The sequence below is a fragment of the Melanotaenia boesemani genome, chromosome 24 (assembly GCF_017639745.1).
Source record: "Melanotaenia boesemani isolate fMelBoe1 chromosome 24, fMelBoe1.pri, whole genome shotgun sequence".
Lineage (NCBI taxonomy): Eukaryota > Metazoa > Chordata > Actinopteri > Atheriniformes > Melanotaeniidae > Melanotaenia > Melanotaenia boesemani.
Window position 1 is genome coordinate 10,048,043 of NC_055705.1, and position 6,176 is coordinate 10,054,218.

The following is a 6,176-nucleotide window of genomic DNA, read 5'->3' on the forward strand; positions in this document are numbered from 1 at the left end:
TCAGGAAGACCCGAGAATATGGTTCTCGTCAATTGGTCAACCTAAGGGTATTCCAGAACAGTTTAAAGTGCGTAATGAAGTTGCGGTAGGATTCGAAGCGCTGATGCCGATCGTTAGCATAATTAAGACGACGGAATGGCTCAATTACGTGTTTTTCACGCTGCATAGGTTCGTTAACGCGACAGATGATGCGTTATCGGCTCTGGGTGAACAGTTATCGGCAACCAGCATAATGACATTGCAAAATAGACAGGCCTTGGACTGGCTCTTAGCAGCCCAAGGGGGAGTATGCCATGTGATTGGCACAAAGCAATGTTGCACGTTTATTCCTGATGTGATGTCCAAAACAGGAGAGTTCACGCGGGCCATGGCCACACTCAAAGGACTGAAGCAAGAAATGACAAAGGCCACAGAAGGACAGGAGAGTTGGGGAGCCGGACTGAGCCGCTTCTTCGACAATTGGGAAGTATCACTCTTACAATGGCTCACTGGAATAGCTGTGTCTCTGTTGGTTGTGGGCTTTGCCTTATGCTGCTGTATTCCAGTGATCCGGACCTTGGTGATTAAGGCGGTGACCAAGCAGATGGCGCTGCTAGCTCCAAGGGGGACTGCCACACAGAAGGAGCGAGACAGCGTCACCTTGCTGCCGCCGAAATCCTTTAAAATGGAGGAGGAGAGCCTTAGCTCAGAGGATGATGAGGAGGAGGTCTCAGCAAACTTCAAGGGGGTTTGCTGAACGACCACAACGAGGAGACGACAGGAGGAGCTGCTTCGCTTTGCCTTGCTTTTTGCAGCCTGCTACAGCTGTGTTGATCAAAATACCCCTGAAGGGGTACATGCCCATCGAAAGCAGAGTTTTCCCTTGCCCCACCTTCAGCTCCATGCATGGCAGGCCAGTGTGGAGACTCCATGACACACGAGGTGTCAGAGGGTGGAGAGTTATAGACTGGAAACCGGTTGGAGAAAAAGAAAGACGGGACTGAAATGATTAAGTACAGTCATGAAGTGATGAACAAATGAATAATGTCATGTATAATATCTGTTTGATTAACAGGCGGGGACCGTAGGATGTCGAGGGATTCAATTCTTTACACGCTTATCTTTATTAATCAAAACACAATTTAAAGGTTAAGATACATCACATAATACATATAGGAGATGCGTCGTTAATTAAGGGAGGAGCAGACGGTTAAACAGCGCGAGAGGGTGGAAGTAAAAGACAGGGGTGGAAGAATCGGGGAAGGTAGTTCTGGATACGGAGTAAACTGCTTAGGAGGATGACCCCAGACCCCGGGTCATCGAGTAGATGGCTCTGTGAGGGTGCAAGTCCAATGTGTACCCAAGCAGAGGGTCATATGTCGTTTTTCCTTGAAGAACACCATACTTAAGGTTTTTTCCGGCATATACTAAGCAGTAGAAAGTGTCCAGTAACAAAAATTGGGGTTTTTACGTCAATGAGGGACAGACGTAGGGATCGTATGGCGCCGGACTGAGCTGTCAGCCAGCCGAGGCCATAGGATCATCAGAGTGTGAATGAGTGTGAATGGAAGGCAGAATGATGGGTTAACAATGTTATCAGATATTTAGACATGTAATTGGTATAACCATATTAAGAAATCAAGAATATACTCATGTATGTTTTTATATTGAAAATTTTAACAGCTTGCATGCCAGCATCAGAGTTATAGTACGATGGTAACCAGAAGAAGAAGAAGGGTAACCACTTGCAATGATGGTCATAAGGAAATGACCAGAGGGTGGAGAATGTAGTGAAAACAGTCAGTTGAGGACACGCTGTCCGCTGAACAACCTGTCTGGGAATTGGGGAAAAACAAGTTGATAAGCCAAGATAAGGGCAATATATCCAAGGACAACATGACCTGCCAAGTACAAGGTGACCGGTCAAGATAAGGGCAATATAACTGTTTTCTGGGAATTGTGAAAGGTGTGTGAGTATGACTGAGTGGAAAACAGATGTTCTCTGATTGGCTGGAAAAGATAGGGTGAGATGGTGCGAGGGAAAAGGGGGGTCGAACAGACTTAAAAAGTTCTGCTTGGCAGAGCTCTGGTCAGTTCGTGTTGTTTGAATTCGCCAGCAACCTTTGTGCAACTGCAATAAACCGTGTAAAGAAAAGTATCGGAGTCCGATTCTCTTTAAGCGCGAGTGAAGTTAACTGTCAAAGCCGGAGCCGACCGGGGAAGAAGGAGAGAGGGAGGCAGAACAGGAGCTCCAGCCGGGAGGCGCGCCCCTTCTCGTGGACGGAGCACGGTCGCGGAGTCGGGGACTCGACCGGGCAAAAGCCACAACATGGGTCTCATACCCCTTACTCACAAAACACTCCCCACAGGACTCCCCAAGGGACCCGGCTAAACACCAGAAAGCACATGTAGACTAGTTGGGTGAACTCCCATTCGCCCTCCAAGACCCTGCTGAGTGTAGAGCTGGTCCACTGGTCCATGACCAGGATGAAAACCAGACTGCTCTTCCTGAATCTGAGGGTTAACTCTCCAACAGACCCCTGAACAGACCTTGCAAAGTCCATTTTTATGTTTTTTATCCTGAGCTTGTCACCTTTGAACTGTTTCAGAAAGAATCCAATCAGCATCGGTGCAGGAGTTTTACCAAAAAGATTTAAATAAAAATAAATTAAACTTCCACTGTTGATTTGAGGCTCAGCTGAACACTTGCATGGTATTATTTCACTATTTTTGGATCATTCTGGCAAGTTTAGGGGGATTATTTACCTTTTGATTTTCCAGTTTAAGAGAAATGGCGAGTTTAGAGAATTAAAATCTCATTATCTCTCCTCTTCCAGCACCCAGAGCCCTTCTACGATGAGCCCGACAGGAAGAACTACAACAGCTACAGAATGTACCTGTCGTCCCCTCAAGGCTACAGCGAGGAGCACTACGAGGACGAACCATTCCACCTGACCCCGTCCTCCCCTGACGGCTACGCCACCCAGTCACTCCGATTTAAAGCGAACACCAACTACGTGGACTTTTACTCCACCACGCGGAGGCCTTCAAACAGGGCGAACAAGTTCACCGGCTCCCCCGACTCCTGGGTGTAGACGCAGCGTGAACACGGCTTCACCGTGACAGCTGTGTGTTTCTGCAGATGTTTGTGGGTGTGAGGAGTGCACACATGCGTGTGTTGTGCTGTATGATTGTGAGAGGATGCAGGTGCATGTGAATGTGTGAGCATTTGTGTTGAAACCGTGCTGAACGACCGGGGCTTGTTTTGTCTGCGCAGCTTTCGACTAAGCATCATTTCCAGGCTGCAAAATCAAGTTAAACCTCCCATCATGCATCTAGAAAACCTGAATTTTTACATTCAGTCCAGAATTTTGCTCTTGGTTAATATTTAGGTTTTTATTAGATTGATTATGGGGGATCGTGAAAAAATGTTTGCAAGCTAACGCTGACGTGAAATGAGTCCAGTTGATTATTTTCATGAGAAATTTCTAAATATTTTTTGATAGGTTTCTTGGGTTTTAACATAATTATAGTAAAATAAATTGAACTAAATTGTTTTAAGACATCATGGCATGTTTCACCTAATAAGTAATTAAATAAATAAACTAGGGAAATATTCTTAGACATGGAATAAATTTAGAAGCGCAGTTTGCAGTGAAGTTATTTATTTCAGGAGGTTTTTAATTCCCCAAGACATATCTGTATTCCAGCTTATTTATTTAAATAACGGAGCATGGTTACTGGATTTGGATCAGAACCTGTCTGTGAGCAAGACCTGAGCCCACATTTGCCTTAACACTGGGTTAGTGGGTAGTCTATATCATAACTCAAAAGATATTTAAGACCATTCCTCACTTATTAAATCTTTATGTCAATCTTCACATTGAGAACACAATCCTGTCACACACAATTACAGTTTCTATTCTAATGTGGGATCAAGTATCTTGTTCATGGACCCTTTGGTACTGGTGCTAACGTTTGACTCCGATAACCACACCTCACCTTTAGTAAACATTTCCTTCATCAGACTACAGGAGTATTAAAAAGGAAAGAAATGGAGGTGATGGAAATACATGGAGCATTCAAAATGGATATCAATACTTTAAACAAACTAAAATGGAGGGATTTTATATGTGAAGTCATTGGATTAAAGCAGCTTGGCTCCAATTTGCATCCTTGCTTCCTTTCCTCCATGTCAGACTTTGCAGCTTCCCTGCTGTCTGCTAACACCAACCAGCTTAGTCGAAAGCTGCTTTTAGGGATAAAACTGGCCCCAACTTGCTGTTTACTGGAGTGTTTGTTCATGACTTCATTTCCCTCTGCAGTAAAAAATGTGCGGTGTGTTGGCTTTATAACATAAATATCATCTGCCAGCATCATTTTAAATATGAGACAGAAGGAACTTGAAGTTGAGGACCAGATGTTGGATAAATTTTTGTCAAGACGGGATGGAAGTTGCTCTAAAAAGGGAAAAAGTGAATTAAAAATGAGCATCCTCACTCTTGGGAACCTTCAGAGACTCAGAACTCTGGTTACGACCGTAACTCATAACGTTGACTAAAAGTGCAGTATATCATAAAATATGTGAAATACACTGGGGAGAAAAAGACAAAACATATTTAAAAAAATCTATTTGTACAGATACAATGGTTTAACTGTCCTGTTCCATTGTTGTATTCACTATGTAGAACTTTATATGTGATTATGTGGAGAAGATTTTTCTATAATTTAATTATTTTTATTAATTTGTGACCTGACCAGAATACCCCGTCTGTCTGTTTTGTCCAAACTGATGATGTGCGATGTTGCAGAGGGAAAATATATGTATAGGGATTAAAGATTATATGAGGAGACACTGTGGAGTTGTTTTAATTTTTGAATGATTTTTCCTAAATGCTTTTGGTTTGGTTGTTCTGAATTTAGAAGATAATTTAGTACAAAAATTGGAAGCATTTTCAATTCGATTTTTTCATAAATTCATAAAAGACGTCCTCCTTTTCCCTTCTGTTGAATACTGTACACTTGGAACATAAAGGAAAAAATGGCTCCCCCACCTCGTTTTTATTGCTAAAGATGCCATTTTCAGATACTGTTGATCTGCTGTGAGGACACACTGCACATCAAGCTGAACTAATTTCAGCTGATGTTGAAGCAAAAATCCTGTTTTATCCTCCTGTGTTTATGGCTGATGAATAGTAAAAGTCCCTAAAGATGGAAAAGACCTGAAACACCTCCAGAAAACTGGTAAAGATTTTAAAAAATAGTTTGGCTCCTTAAAAGCTAAATAAGGAGTGGTGCCACATTTTCTAACAGCATTATATAGATTTAGCTGATTAAATATAGATTAAACATATAGTCCATCCTACCTGTTGATATATAATTTTCTGAATACCGTGAGTATTCAGCTAATGTTAGCATTAGCTTGTTAGCAGTACAACATGCTAACTCAGACTTAGACTTAACTTTATTAATCCCTTGGGATGACTCCCTCAGGAAATTCAAAATGACTCAGGCCGAAGTACTAAAAGAGAAGACAACAGAACTTTTTGAGTTTATTTTTGTTTTAAAAATTTAAATTCAAGATTTTGGTGCTTTTACTGGTCAACGGGTGTAAAACAAAACTTTCTCTGAATAATGTTGAGTACCTATAAAATCATTATGGATCAGAAACTAATAAAGTAATTTTTGTGTTTTTTAGTCCTTGTGTATAAAATGAAAATACAATGAATACAGATACAGATACATGGACACTGACTTCTGCTGCTTGTTTGGAGTGATGGAGTGATGCATCAGCACAGCGGCCATGTTGGGGGAGAAGCTCCGCCCACTGATGTATGAAAGTTTATAAAAGCTGTTTATATAAGCTGTCTGAACAAAATTCTGCTACCACAAATGTCTAAGTTACAAGTCACTAACTATTTTAACTATTATAAGTATATTAACCGTCCAAAACTCAAGAAAGACTTCCTGAAGAGTTAGATGTGTGAAACTGAAGAAATGTCACATGTCTGGTTGCACCCTCTTCAAAAAAACAAAACTTAAAGCAAAGAGCTGAAACTTTAAAGGTGTGGCTGATCTGTAATCAGTCCTTGACTCATCAAAAGTCCAATATCCAGAATGAAAAAGGAGCTATGAGAACATTGGTAAGTGTGAGATGCCGTGCTGGGGTTGGCACTTCTGTAAGTCGCCAGTGGTGC